This window comes from Ursus arctos, unplaced genomic scaffold (genome assembly GCF_023065955.2).
Source record: "Ursus arctos isolate Adak ecotype North America unplaced genomic scaffold, UrsArc2.0 scaffold_14, whole genome shotgun sequence".
NCBI lineage: Eukaryota > Metazoa > Chordata > Mammalia > Carnivora > Ursidae > Ursus > Ursus arctos.
Genome location: NW_026622808.1, coordinates 29,539,878 through 29,556,048, shown reverse-complemented (window position 1 = coordinate 29,556,048; position 16,171 = coordinate 29,539,878).

Genomic DNA, 16,171 nt, shown 5'->3' with positions numbered 1-16,171 from the left:
GCACATTCCGTTGATCAAAGCAAGTTCCAAACCAGCCTCTCCACAGCATCAAGGGGAGGGGAAAATATAAACCCAGCACTTGATGGAAAGAGTGGCATGTACGTACAGGGAGGGCAGGTGTGATATTGTGATTTATAAGAAAAAATATATATTTGGTCTCTTTGTTTCTGGCCCAGAAACCAAAAAACTCTTGGAATTTCCTAAGTGCTGAGAGCTATAAACGTGACTTTTGTTGTGTTAACAAGGTGACTTTTGGAACCACACCTAAGGATGGGGGTGGGGAGGCTGGTTGCCATGAGAACCAACCATGTGATTAGAAGGTTGGAACTTTCAGTCCCAAGCGGGGCTGGAGGTTGAATCAATGACTGAAAGCCAATGATTTCATCAATCATGCCTATGCAGCGAAGCCTCCATGAAAACCCCAAAGGACAGGTGTCAAAGAGCTTCTAGATTGGTGAACCAAAAGACTTCACTTGCCACCCTGCGGGACCCCAAACTCCACAAGGACAGAAACTCCTTTGTTTGGCACCTCACCCTATGTATCTCTTTATCTGGCTGTTGATTTGCATCCTTTAATATCCTTTATAATAAACCAGTAATTTAGTGAGCAAATTAACCCAAGTCGAGAAGGGGGTCGTGGGAACCTCCTAGCATGGATTTCCCATTGACATCTGCAGGGAAGGTGGTCTTGTACGACCAAACCCTCACTTGTGCAATCTCATGCTGCCTCCAGGTAGAACAGGATCAGATCAGAGTCCAACTGTAGGACACCCAGCCAGAACCAAGGAATTGCTTGTTGGTGTGAGGAATCCCCCCCCTTCCCCACGCATTCACTCATTGAAATTGCAGAATCCATTAGCAGGCATTGGTGGTGTCCACCTTTGAAAGCTATCTGCCACCATTGATGGGTGAAAAGATGAATGAACAGAGGAATAAATAAGCCAATTGCCATTCTGATGAAAGAAATGAGGGAACTAAACCCCACACTCCTGTTTCCTCTAAGCAGAGCACAACCTGGACAGGTTCTTTATGTATTTCCCAGTCTATAAACTCCAGTATGGCAATAGCTTCAGGTACAATGGCTGACAACAACATTTAGTACCTTCCTTTAGTGTCCTCTTGGTTCCCACTGCCCCCTCCTGCCCTCTGTTTCCATTTCGTTTCTTCTTACCCTCTTCTCCGAAGTTCAGATCTGAGGCTAGACGCTCTCACTGGTGGGCAAGGAAGCTATTTCCACTATGCCTACCTTATGGGACCCAGAGAAATGACCCTCCAGTAGTAAAAAGTCACCTGTCTGGGGGATTATTCTTGAGCACTGGGCCCTTCCCACAGAGCCCTAAAATTTTATCCCACTGACAGCCCGCATCCTCCACTTGAAAGGCAAGTTCTGGGTCAAACCCAATTATTTTTTTTAAAGATTTTATTTATTTATTTGACAGAGATAGAGACAGCCAGCAAGAGAGGGAACACAGGCAGGGTGAGTGGGAGAGGAAGAAGCAGGCTCCTAGCAGAGGAGCCTGATGTGGGGCTCGATCCCAGAACGCCGGGATCACGCCCTGAGCCGAAGGCAGACGCTTTAACCACTGTGCCACCCAGGCGCCCCTGGGTCAAACCCAATTATTACGCGGCGTGCAGAGCCTCAAGCTTCAACCGCTACTCTTCAGTTTGACTTGACTCCCTTGACCATTCTTTTGTAGATCGGGAGTTAAAATATAGTCCAGGTTTTATGCTATCTGATAAACCAAAAGCCCTTTCTGAACTAACAAGCCAGGAGCACGCAGTATAAACACACTCACAGGAGGAGAGTCTGGGAGAGCCAAGGGTCCCTTCTTTCACATGTTAAAGGACAGAACCTGGTCCAGGAACCCAGTGACTCAGAGCCATGGCACAAATCAATGAGGGGTTTCTGTCCACATATAGGTTCTCTTCCTTAAAAGGTGGTGTATAAAAGGGAACAAACTAGCAATATTTCCTGGAATTTGGAGCCCAGACAATGCGTCAGTGTTTTTTTTATCCCGGGCATTCTGGAGAAAGATACAATGAGCGGACTCTCGGTACTGGATGAGAGGAAGAGAAGCCATGTGAGTCCTGCCTGCCCACAGGATTTCAGCAGATGCCAGAGACTGGCCACGCCAATGCTCATATATTCCACCAGAGAGAATGTGTGTGTGCCCCAGTGCCCAGGACTTTAATAATGTCCTCGTTCCTTCCCCTTCTAGAGGAGAGAAATAATACATCATTTTAGGGCTAGAAGAGATGCTGAAGATCACAGTCCCTCATTAACAAGTGAGTTGATAGAGGCCCAGAGAAGCGTAGTGACTCCCCTGAGGTCACACAGCTGATTGGAAACAGGGCAACAACTACAAAGCCAGTCTTCTAGCTATAGAACTTGTGCACCCCCTAAATAGAAGTGGACACCTGCTAACACATGACCATGTATCAGGGCACAGAGAATTTGATTAAAATGAGCTTAAGTATAGAGGGTCCAGCACTATGGTGCCCCATACGTTTAGCCACGCGAAATGTGACTGGTGTGATGAAGGAACTGGGTTTTTTATTTTATTGAACTGGATCCATTTAATTGTAAATGTGAGAACTACTTGATTCAGCTATTGGGAAACTTTTAGTCTATTTGGAACAACTTGGGTGTGTATATCTATGTTTTTCAATGTAAAGTTTATGAAATATAAATGCAGATCAAGTATTTCCAATGAAAATATAGTGACTGAATTGAGATATACTCAATGTGTGAGTATAAAGGTCACCCTGGATTTCAAAGACTTAGTATTAAAAAATGTAAAATATCTCATTAGTAATTCATAGATTGAGGCACTCCTGGCAGGCCCAGTGGGTAGAGCATTCAACTCTTGATCTTGGGTTTGTAAGTTTGAGCCCCATGTTGGATATAGAGATTACTTTTTAAAAAAAGATTAAGGGCATATTGAAATAATCTCTGTGATACATTGGGTTAAATAAAATATATTAATTTTACCTGTTTTTTACTTTTTAACTGTAAGTACAAGAAAATTAACACTGCCTAGGTAGCTTACATTACATTTCTATCGGATAGTCTAGAGTCACATTTAAATCCCCGCTCTACTACGTCACCAGCTCTGTGGCCTTAGCCAAATTCTCAGGGAGCTTTGAGAAGAGATTGTCTTCTCTGAAAAATAAGAGAGAGAAAGGTGTAAGGATTTCTGTCCCCTTTCTTTTCCTGTTTCCATACCTCACTGTGTGATGACATGGCATTTGGGGCAATGGCAGCCACTTTGACGATGGGAAGAAACGTGTCCAATATACAAAGCATGGTAAGGAACATACAAGGAAAGAAAGGGACAGGGTCCTTGATGCAGGAGGGAATGGCTAAACTCAGCCTGGAATTGCCAACCATGAAACTTCTCATTAAGTAGGGAAACAAATTCCCCAATTATTTAAGTCACTACTCTTATAGACAAAAGCACGTGATACAACAGATGTGTAAAATCATTGTGCAATTAGGCACTTTGGGGATAAGATAAGAGCATGTAGTTGCCACCGTGATGTCCGAAGCAAAGGTGGGTCAATTCTGCCTGGGTTAGAGCAACTGGAAATCAGAATATATGACGCCTGGGCTGAGAAAAGTTATGGGGCAGACATTTTAGCAAAGATGGCAGAGAGAGAGAAATCAGAGAGACAGGCAAGACCTCCACATCTGTCCATGTGGGACTCATGCTTGGTTTCCTCAAGGACATGACAGTTCTGTCTGCTACAGGCCAGGGCCCATCACTGGCCATTGTTTCATTAACCGCCTTGAGGCCAAATGAGATGTGGGCATTCAGGTCAATGTCAGGACACCCTATGATTAATTTCCTAAGAGTAAAATTGCTACTTTGGGATGGAGGAAAGCAGAAAGCTGGACAAGGAGTAGAGAAATGTAGGTTTCAGTCTGGTCTTTTACTGCGTACTAGCTGGGTGGCCATAAGTAATTCACTTAACCTCTGAGTCCCAAGCGTCTGAGTCCCCCTCATACAGCATTTAGGATGCTTTGAGCTGCAAGTAACAGGAAACTCTAAGCAATGCAGAAAATCATTCTTTCACATAACTGGAGGTCCAGAGGTCGGGTGTCAGTCAGCAAACTCAGAAACTCAACCATGTCACTCAGGACCCAGGTTCTTTCCGTCACTGCACTGTCGTCTTACGGGGTTTCATTATTGGTAGGAGCAAGATCACAGCAGCAATGCCTGGAGCCATTTTCAGACACAGAAATTTCCAAGCCGACTCTTTCTTGGGAGCAAAACAAACTCTCCTGGAAACACCCAGCAAACTTCCTCTCCCTTCTCATGGGCTAAAATTGAGGCATGTGTCATTAACTAAGCAATCATTGGGAAGGATGCAGGGTATCAAATCAGGATCTATCCTGGAAGCTGGAGATAGGACTAGGACTCTTCTTCGGAGTCCTGTGAGGCAGAGGTAGATACTGAGAAAATAAATAAACTTTTATTACAAGGGAAGAAGGTCACAATGAATATATCTTCTACAATAGGTCTAGTAAATGGAGAAAGTATCACCCTGGATGTCACATACAGGGTGCTCTTGAATAGCAGGAGAAATTAAATACTTTTCAAGTTCTGCAGAATGCAAAAGCCAAAGAATGAACAATGATAGGCCCAGAGGAGATCATCTGGGGACGTCACCCAGCTGAGATTGGACATTAGCCCAAAGCCTGCCCTTTGGTTGGGTTTAAATTTATCCTTCACTTCAGTGGAATGGAATGTGAGTAGATAACCTTGAGCTCCCTATTAGGCTGTCTCCACCCTGGGCCCACCTTACCCTGATTTCATCAAAATCCAAGAAAAGAGAGTCCTTGGAGCTGTGGCTATTTAAATTTTCAACCCTAGGGAAGTTTATTTCTTCTTCTTGAGATTTTACAAAATTCTGGGTTCTGGCTTGAGTCCATTACATTTTCAGTGTTCTCAGAAGAGAATTACTAATTTTTTCTTGAGAAAAATTCCTCTGCCTCCAATTTGCACGCCTTACGCAGGCTGGAAGGAGCCACTGGACACACCTCTTCTTTCACCCTGTGTTTTTAGGCCGGCCTAGACCTCCTTTGGGGGGTGGTTGCACCTTTAAGACTATTAGCCCCAGGGATTTGTTTTCATGGTTGCGGTCCCTGGAAGTACCAGACGAGTTTCCAGAAAAGAGAGGCCCATCTGGCCCAAAGAATATTAGGTGATGTCACTGTTCTTCTCTGGCCAAGCTCAGATGGGCACATTTTAATCGAGGATTATAAAAGTCACAAATACTCTTTCTGAGGCAGTGTTCAATAATTGGTGATAAAGATGGTGTTAAAAAGAGAACCATGGGGCCATAATCAAGCTAATTAAGTTAAAGCCCAACATCACTAAACCAGGATTTAATACCTAATCTATCTGCAGTTTCAACTCCGTCCAGAATCCAACCCTTACCTGACACACTGGAATTTCTTGCAGGCAGTCCTCTGAGAGTCCACTTAGGGGGGGCAGCCTTGCCTAAACAATGCATATCTTGCCAATAAATTCCTTTTTTTTTAATGCTTTCTCTCTGCCTTTAAATCCTTTCCCTTCCTGGTGCTCCCCTTTAATCACTAGCTGGGCTGCTGCCTGGATCATGAATCGTTTGATAAAGCCGATTAGATCATCAAATTTACTTGGTTGGGGTTTTTTTGCTTTGGTTTTTGTGTTTTAACAACGCTGACATTTGACTGAGCAATCACAATGTGCCCATTGCCAGGCTAAATTGCTTGCATGCCTTTCCTTGTTAGCGCTTCCAGGAAACCTGTGGGCTTGGTCTTATTAATATTATCTCCCACTTTATTGATCAAAAAACAGCCTCAGAGATACTAAGCAACTTTCCCCAGGCCACGTGATTTTCACCCTCCTCCTCACCCCAACCCATCGTCAGTCATCATAACAATCTCAGTCTAGAGGGGCCTGGGCTGTCACTGGAGGACAGTAGAGAAGTGACCTCTGCCCTGGGTCTGGGCTGAACTCAACATCTTGGTAGCAAATGTGCCACATGCTTCCTCCCTGGGGCCACCTAGAATCTTCTCTACCCAGATCCATACCCTTGGCTGAAAGAGTGTCCTTGACCAAACTGTAGTCAGGCTCCTGTGAATCCTCTTCCCACTGAGGCCTCAACTTTTGGACTTCTGTGTCTGTCTTTGCATGGCCCAAGCATTAGCAAGAATGCGATCGAGATAGTTTAGTCAGACTCCCCCACCCTCAACTTCTGATCACCCTCAAACCTTTGATCCAATTCCTCGTCTGATAGGGTAGTGTCTAATCACCCGGACCTGCCTTCAGCAAGAATCATATTAGGTCAGTTGAGCAAGAAATTATCCTACAATTTGAGTAATTTTCCAACTCCTGACCCTCTCCACCCTGCGCCTTGGCTGTAAGTCCCCACTTTTCCTGGTTGTATTGAGTTGAGCCCAGTCTCTCTCCCCCATTGCAAGACTCCATTGCAGTGGTCCCTCGGAATTAAGTCTGCCTTCCCATCTTTAACAAGTGTCAGAACAGTTGTTTCTTTCACACCCTACAGGTCAACTCTGGGAACAGAAAAGGCCAAAATTATCTAAGTTGGACGGTTAGAACCTCTGGGGTGGGACCCCCCAGCATCAATATTTTTTAAAGCTCTCTTCAATGTGCAGCCAAGTTTGAGAATCAGTAATCGAAGGCCAAAGGCAATGCAAGATGGTCCTGTTTCATAAAAACTCTGTTGATGATTCCTTCCTCAGGCTGTGTCTGCAGCATGGGCCATCTTCCAGGACCCTAAATGAATCTCTAATCCTGAATGACATGTTCAGTGTTAAATATCCTTAGCGTGCACAGGGCTCCTGTCCAAGGACAATTAATCCAATTACAAAAGAGTTCACCAGCAGATTCTTTAAATTACAAGTAACCCTGACCGTAAGCCTATCACTTACTTTACAGGACTCAAGTTTATAATCTTCTTTCCAGAACGTACCTGTGTGACTCCTTTCTATCAGTCACAACAACAGGCCGAGCTGGTCTACGTTGTTGCAAGAGGAGCTCAGTCTGGTTGAGCAGTGACGGGAAGGAGGCAGGAGGGAGCTCCTGGGGAAGCCGGTCGAGTTCTGTTCTCTCTCCCTGGGCGCTGGTTGCACGGGCCTGCTCAGCTCTGAGTATGTCAGCTTTAATCAAAAGCTGACATTGAACAGCGTGTGTTAATCAGAGTATTCTGTGATGTGTTCTCGTCCTCAAACCGGGGAGAGGTTTCTACCTCTGTCTCAGCGGGACATGTGAAAGGGCCTTTCCCGGCCAGCCCTTCCGAAGGAAGATGGCTGGGGAAGGCCACAAACTCCTCGTCAGGTGGCTCTCAGGTCAAGGCCAACCACAGCTCTTGGTTTTTTGGGTTTTTTTCATAAGATTTCTTTTTAATTCAAATTCAATTTAATGAACATATACTGAATATTAGTTTCAGAGGTGAATTCAGAGATTCATCAGTTGCATAGAACACCCAGGGCTCATTCCATCACGTGCCCTCCTTAATGCCCATCCCCCAGTTACCCCATCCCCCCACACCCCTCCCCTCCGGCAACCCTCAGTTTGTTCCCTAGAGTTGAGAGTCTCAACCACAGGCTTTTCAGACGTCATCCCCTAGGGAGTGTTTCTCTTGCTACATCCTGGGCAGGCAGGTCTCTGGGGAAGAGGCAGCATCTCAGACTCCTGGGAACACCCCCAGGGTGGAAGGGCCCATCGTCTGCAGAATGCGTTTCAAGCTGAGGAGCGGGCCGGAATGTGAACACACACACACACACTTGCATCTGCGCCTCCGCGAGGCCCACACAAACAGAATAGTCTCCTCAACCTATCTTTGCTTGCTGCCTTCTTCAGGGCCCCAGAACACCGTGATAAAAATAATTCCTTTTAGCATGGTAATTTATTGCCACAATCAGCTTCTCAGCATTGTTTGCAAAATTACCCTTGCAGGAACCACTAGCAACATGACTGCCAGCATGCAGCCCTCTCCCCGCCTGACTGGGGCAGCTGGGAGGCCGGGACGGTCTGTACTGCACAGTCTGGCCTCCAGCTCCTTCCATTTTCTTGCCAAAGGAAATTAAGTGGCCCCCCCTAATGAACCTAAAATATGATCCCTGACGTCGCCCCACAAATTCTGCAAGATAGTCAAGGCATTTGCCGGGATGGTCCCTCCCCTGGGAGGCCTGGAGCAGCCAATGGATCATGGCGTCTAGGGTTGGGGCTTGGAGACAGCCGGGCCTGGTAATCCGAGTTTCTTTGTTAATAAATTAGCACTGGGGTCCTGGCCAGGAGTCTCTCTGCACCTGCGCTTTCCCCCCTGCAAACTGGGAATGAAAATAGTTCCTGGGATTGGTGGAAGCAAAGCCATCATCATGTGGGTGTGTCTGGGGTGACATTAGCCCTTGTCCCCTTCTCGAACCCTCCCCCACACCTCTACCAGTTTCTCCTGGGAGCTCTTCCTTCATACAATACTGGCTCTCAGATGAAACACCTGCTTCTGGAGAGCCTGACCCCACACAGTGAGAGGCAGCCTGCATCTTGGATCCGACCTCTCGAGTCCCCTGCCGCTCCTCACGCCACACGTGTCCAAGACAGAACTGTCCTCCCACCTGCTTCTCCCACGGTCCGAGGTCCATCGCCCAAGCCCCAAACCTGCTCATCATCCAGGATCCCTCTCCTACCATCACCCTCCACGACTGACCGATCTCAGAGTCCTCCTCCTTTGGGCCCCTACATCATTTTCCTGAGAATGTCCACCTCCTGGTCTCTCCCTCCACTGCCCAGTCTAAGACCTCACAACCAGCCTCTCCGTCCCATCTGGACCAGCTCCTGTCCTCACCCCACGCTGCAGTCTGTGAGCTTTCCTGAAACACCTCCTTTTCTCATTATTCTCCTGCTTATAACACCCTCATTTTTCATGCTAGACCTCCACCTTCTTAGCTCAGTGCTGAAACCCTCCACGATCCAGGTCCTGAGTCTCACCAGCCCCCTTCCCCTCACTCCCTCACCTCATGCACCCCTCCCACCGCCACGCTCATCTGCCAGCTGCACCTGCTGGCCCTAAGTGCAACCTCCTCATTTACTTAGTAGCTCCTTTTAATCCCTCAAAGCTCAGCTCTGGCATCACCGCTTCCAGGAGGCTTCCTGATGCCCCGGGGCTGATTAGACAGTCTGCCCTGTGTCCCCACAGCATTCTGCACACGTGACCATCGTTGCCTTTCCAAAGCATGGCCTTTCCATTGCAAACCCCCTCACCTTACTTGTTTGTGTCCTGACTTATCTAGAAGTTCTGGGAGGGGGGCACACTCTTTCTCATTGATCTCACTGCCTCCATCACCATGCCCGGCACATAGCAGCCACTCAGGAAGTGCTAGTTGAGTAAATGGCATCCATAAAAGTTCCCGGCATGCAGTTGGAGTTGAAGAATCCACCATCCTCCTCTCTTGCTCCTGGGGCCCCACATCTTGAACACGCTTCACCAATAAGCCCCACTCGCCTGCTCTAAGCAGATGCAATCCGGGGCAGAGTCACATGTGATATTTGCATACGATTTGCCAAAATTTGCATGTAATTGGCTTATGCCTGCAGAATCTAATCTCTGGCCATTTGAATTTAATGCTGAAGCCAGATCCTGGAGATTTGCAGGAGAGTTGTTCCTTCTCCCTCCACTGAACTTTCCATGCTCCCTTCCATGCCCACAGTGTTGCCCTGGCAAGTGGGGGCATCAGAGGCCTCTGAGGAGGGGAGGAGATGCGAGATGAGAGGGAAATGGGCCGGGAAGAGGATGTATGCTTTGCTTTTATAGCACGAGGAGCAGTATGTGTATAAAGGATCCAGACCAGGCTGAAGGCAAAGGTGTCCTTTCAATGTGTCTGGGCTCTACTGAACTGGGTCTGGGAGTCAGCTCCGCCCAAGCTTTGAGCCAATGGCACTTTGGAGTAAGAAGAGATCAGGACAGAGTGAGGTGGGGTGATATCCTGCAGGAAAAAAACAGTAGCACAGAACAGAGACTGGGAATCCAACAGGAATCGGGGCCACAGGCAGGCAGGAGAAATGAAGAGCCCGGAGAATGCCTAGAGACATGGCGGAGACATCAGATTGCCTATGATACAGGGACAGGTTTTTGAGGGGATTTTAATAAAATCCAAGATGACAAGTGGATACCAGCACATGGAAGGATTTGGAGGCGGGGGGGGGGGGGGGGGGCAGGTTGATCCGTGAGTGACAGAGGGTCTCCAAGCTGTTGATTCTCACATAGCTGGTGACACCTTCCTCCCTAGCTCTGCACCCCACCCATTACTTTAACTCTTCCCTTCTGGGGCCGCCCAGCCCCTCCCGCCACCCTCCCCCGCTCTGGGATCCTGCCCCCCCACCCCCCGTAGCTCCCTTTCCCACCGTGGTTGTAGCCTGAGGCCACACGACCCACTGCCCAGGAGCCAGGCAGAGAATCGGGGGTGGGCATGGGGTGGACCAGCACCTTTACAGCCCTGGCAGGGGGCGGGGGAGGAGGGAGTGTCTCATGGACAAATGGACATTATCACATCTTAGTAAGTCATACCCAGATAGCGTGGTGTCCTAGGTAGAGCCTGCCACACCCCCAAATACAAACCCCCGTGAAGTCTGGCTGCTTCACACTTGCTTCCCCAGCCTGCAAGGTGCCAGACAGATGCCCGCATGACGCCGAACGTGGTCACCGCGAGCCCAGACGCTCCTGTGCTTGGCTTCCATTTCCTGTCTGGCATCTAGGAAACATGTCTTGCAAATCGGCCCTCTCAAGGAGCGAAGGCTGCTGAAGACCCCAAGGCGACATTTGGAAACAGTTGTGCCCTGAAGTAGCTTGGAATCTGCAAAAAAGGGAAAAGAAAAATCACAGGAAGTATTTTTGCCTCCCGTAGTTCCCAAACACCGGAACTCGGAACGTCGTGCAGCCGTCACCTTGATCAGCTGCTTAAAAATACCGCGGCCAGGTCTTCAGCCCCGGACAGTCTGACTCCACGTGCCTTGGGTGAGTCCTGACAGCTGTGTCTCCAGGATTCCCATAGGCAGCCAGAAATGAAACTCCCTGACTTAGACCATTATGCTCTGCGCTTGAGTGTACTGCTGACCAGAGATCCATTGTAAGGGGGCAAAGATCTCTGAAAACAAGGTTCCCAGGTTGGGAAGGGCTGTATATCCCCCCAAACCATCTTGGGGTTTGTCATGATGCAAGACCACGTGTTAAGCTTTCAGGAAAGCGAGGAACTTAGGATGGTATTCCTAACCATTTATTTGTTCTCTTCCTTCCCGTAGGGTTTTTGCCGCAAGGAGGGTTGATCTGCGCACCCTATCCCCAGCCACTTAGGCATTTCATGTTCATTAACCTTAATTAGTAAAATTCATCATGAAGCCTGCAGAACAGGAAGGTGTATTTTCGTTTGCTATACACGAAGCTTGCCCACACAGGGACCAGGCATTCTCAAGAAGGACTCGGATTCGGTCAAAGTAGAAGAGGAGCAATGAAGTCTGGATGCTTTGTGTTTTGTCCAAAACTTTCAGGCCCCTCACCGCCACCTGGTTGTGACGAGCTCAGGTCGGAAGGTTACCCTCTCCTCGCTGCTGCTCAGCCCAGTTTAATTAACACCTACCCTTCGGTCCCCAGCATCCTTTTAAACTGGCTGCTCTCTGCCCAGATAGACTTTTACACCTGTCTTGGCAATTCTGGGAGAGATGCTTTGAAGTGCCTTTTCCAAATCCCCGGTTAATGACCTGGTAATTATTGCGATGACTTTTCAATGGGGTGTGAAGTGCTCAGCTAGCTGCGGCCAGGAGAATCCCAAGGTTCCAGAAAGAGAGACAGAGCAAGGGAGAAAGGGGGAAAATTGAGTCTGGGGCTGCCCCAAAGTCACGGGGGTGGCCCTATTTGGCCAGAGAAGGGGCTCTGCCTGAGGCTGGTGTGGCCACGAGGAGCTCTTGTCGGCAGATGAGACAATGTGTCTAAGTCCTGGGACCCGTCTGACTATAGAATGTGGGGAAGCTACGTGAATGACCCCCAGCTCCCCCGGGGCCACAGCAGGCAAAGCCAGGTCCCCCCCGGCTGACTCCGGGAGCCACGCCCCTGCACACAGACTCCCATCTTGTCCTCCATGCCCTTCCAGCGGAGAGCCTCCCTTCCCTTCACAATCCACATGCATTTTAAGCAGTCAGGGCCCCGTCCAGAGAGGGCGAGCCAGAGCCATTGATACTTTTCTCCCTGTGCCTTCAGATCTCCTCTACAGCCGCTGGGGCCAAATGAGGTCCCACTGTGCAGGGCGCCCCCGCCACCTGGAAGTCAAGTACGTCACCCATCTTCGCACCTGTGCTCCCCAACATCCTGCTTCCACTTGGGGCCAAGACAGGGCGTTGGGTCTCTCACAGTCTGACCACCCCTCACAACCCAAGGAGGCTGCAAAACACAGTGTGCTCCTGACTGGCCCAAGTCCTCGCAACGTCTGAGCTGGCCCTCTGTCCCCACCTCAGAAAAGAAAGCAACCCTAACGGAGAACTGGCATGCCAGCATTAAAGACCCATTTGGCCATGGAGTCTTAGGGAGCAGAGGACTTTGTTTTTCCAATGAGACACCGCAGGACTCAGGAAGGTGCCCAGATGTGCTCAAGATCAAAGCCTCATCTGTGAATGTCGGGGCTGGGACTAGAACCAGAGCCCCTAGAGCTTCTCCACCACTGTGGCTTTCCCAACAGTGACCACCAGTGAGGTCTTTGTATTTGCACGTGCTAGCTTGCCGCCCGCCACCCCCACCAGAGAGCAAGGCCTTGGGAGCAGGGACAACTCGGTCAGCTGTGCCCTTGGCCATCTCTGACATGCCCTTGGCACAGTGGTATCTGGTTACAGCTGCCGGGGTGTTAATGATCTTTGATCTGGCTTCTGGGGCCCCGGACTCCAGACACTGTTGGCTTAGCCCTGCCCCCAATGTGGCTCTCAGTGTTGGCCCCTCCTTAGCCCAGAAACCATGGGAGTTGCCCTGGTTAGTTGCTGGAAAACATCCATGCTAGCCACAGGCCCCCATCTTTAGTTAAGCAAACCCAGCTGATGGGTGGTCTAGGATCCCCTTCTCTGCTTCTCTGGAGAAACTGGGAAGCCGATGCCCCGGGCATAAACATTTTTACATAACTTGTTCTACCCCCAATAATGATAGAATAATGTGACAAGATACTGAAAATATTTTTCACCAAAATCCATCTCAGGGAAAGTCTTTCATGTGTTCAGAAGAAATGGCCCGAACTAGGGCTTCCGAGTGTGATCTCAGGCCAGGGACACCAGCATCATACAGAAATCACCTGGGACCTTGTTAGGGACGCGGATTGTCAGGTCCCAGCCCCACCCTGCTGAATCAGAAATGCTAGGGCGGGGCCTTCCGGGAGGTTTGGGTGCAGTTAAGATCTGGGAAGCCATTTGTGGTGGAGGTAGGGAAGCTCGAGGACATGATCCAGTGACAAAAACCGGGGCTCAACAGGCTTTTAAACAGGGAGGGTCTGGTTACCCGCATGGCTCCAGTCCGGAGAGTCCCAGGATGAACGGGAGGGTGAGCGGAGGAGCTGAGAAAGCTCTTCGTGACAGAAGGGAAGGGTTTTTGAGGTTCCCTGAGGACACCTAGAGGGGAGGAGAGTGAAGACAGTGGTTTGGGTGCCGCGTAGGAAAAGGCAGGAGTGAGACCCCCATAACGGGGAGTGTATCGAAGCACTGTCCACGGAATCACAAGCTCTGTGCCATGCGACCTCCCCCCAGACTGCACAAAGCCACAACCAGACAAACCACCACAAGTGCTCGGGGGTTCCACATGCCTTGGACACCACGACGGGTGCTCAGTTCAGCCTGGTGGTCTCAACACCATACTAAGCAGAAGACTCTGTAAAAAGAATTGCCATGGCCTCACACTTTCATAGTGGTCAACATTTCTGCATTTCCATAACTATCCCCTTATTTGGGGCAACTGGCTGGTTTCCAATTTTTTGCTCTCATAAACAACGAAACCAAACAGAGGGGCTGAGCCATTCTTGGCTAGGGGGGACAGGGCTGGGAAAAGAGGCCCGGCTCCAGGGTAGCGCTGGGGTTTTCGGTGGAGAGCTTCACAGCCCACATCGCTGAAGTGCAAAGCGCAGAGCAAACCCAGACACAATCAAGATGGCGACTGCCATCCAAGGGGGAGAGCCTGGGTGGTAAGCACAGAGCACAGCCAGCTCTGGGGGGTCTGGGGGCCACCCAACTTTAAGCAGGTAGGGACATGGGGGTTCTGATACCATGTGAGGGGACTGCAGGAATCTGGCCAGAAGCCCAGGTACCAGGAAGCATGACCCAATGGCCCCAATGGCCTTACTTGGACCACGGGTTCCAAGTTCTTGCCTACGCCCATGGACCTCTTTAGGCCCCGAGGCTGGAGTAGGTCCCACCTGAGCTTCCCACTCACACCCAGGTCTCATGGGGCCTGACCCAGGTCCTAGGCAGAGCTGGAAGGCACAAGGCTTAATTGCATCAGCACGGAAGCCTGCCGAGCCAGCCCGACACTCTCAGCCCCTGCAATCAATCCTCCACCCTGTAAATAGAGTTAGAAGTGCGACTCCAGCAATTATCAAGGCCGTCATTTTCCTCTTCTTCGTTAAGTAAATTAGAAAGGCTCTCTGCTCTCACTTTGCAACTGGCCCTCATTTTTTAAAGTGCGACTGTTAAAGCATTGCAAATGGCCATACTTCGAGAAAGAGGCCCCTCTGAGGCCCAGTTGGCCAAGAGGCTTGGCTTCCAGCCCTGGTTTTGCAGCCAATCAGTTTGTGATGTTCGGCAAGGCCAGCGCCCCCTCTCTGGGCCTCAGTTTCCCCAGCTATGAAGAATTTGGACGAGGTGGCCTCCAGGATGCTTTCCAATCCTCATGGCCATGGGATTGCAGGTTTGCTTGATTGCTAGGGATGGCCCCATGGAGACAGAAGTTTGGCTTCTTTTCAATCAGGACCTGACCCTCTCCCTGCATTTCCCACGCACGGTGATGAATCCCTGCAGGTGCAAATATACCAATTTTCATAGGAGTGGAAGAGCAGAGGAGGAGCCCCATTCCCATGTTTCTGGAAATAAACCAGAAACATACTTACCCTGCACGGGCCCTGATCTGATTGTTCTACAGAAATGACATCATTTAATCTGCACAGAACAGTTATTAGGCCCATTTCACAGACAAGAAAACTGAGACACAGCAATGTCACGGACTGCATCCAATCCAGGTCTGCGTGGCTCCAAAGCCCATGTTCATAGCCACAGCTCTCTCAGATAGAAAATCTGCAGACTTTAGCAGAAAAAGAACGGATGGACCAAGAAGATAGGGGATGCCAGGCAAGACACCTGCATGACTGAGTGTACCCAGGCAAATGACAGATGCCCCCGAGCACCTGTGAGCCGAAAGATCCACATGTGTGGTCGGAAGGCACGAGAGTCTTCAATAAATGTGTTCCAATGTGCCTGGCTCTCTCAAAAATGGGCTCTTGCTTCCCCCATCTCCTCCCTACCTCTGGAAATAGAATGCCAATTATTTGATTTGAAGAGAGTGTCGGGTGGTGTTTAGAAGCAGCATGGAGTAAATTTGTATGATGCTCGTTAGTGGCTGATGGGGAACACCCGGTTGCCTTTGCTCTGATGACCCAGCTCGGTCTCCCAGGTCTTCCATACTGAAATCCTCAGAACTTACAATTCTTTTTTTTTAAGATTTTATATATTTATTTGACAGAGAGAGAGGCAGCGAGAGAGGGAACACAAGCAGGGGGAGTGGGAGAGGGAGAAGCAGGCTCCCAGCAGAGCCAGGAGCCCGATGCGGGGCTCGATCCCAGGACCCCGGCATCACGCCCTAAGCCGAAGGCAGACGCTTAATGACTGAGCCATCCAGGCGCCCCAGAATTTACAATTCTAATGGCTAAATGCATTCTAATTTTTTAGAAGGTGGGAAAGAGAACCACGAAATATCACTTGCTTTAAGGGTTGCCTTTTCCCACCCACCCCCCACCAAAAGAATTACTTATATTACCAAAAAATGTTTTCTAAACACAGTGTCAGTTAGGTTCGTCTGACAGATGCTGGAAGACGACTCTGCTGTCCCCATCAATGTGGGTTAGTCGCTATCCTTGGTCTTCTTTATCTTT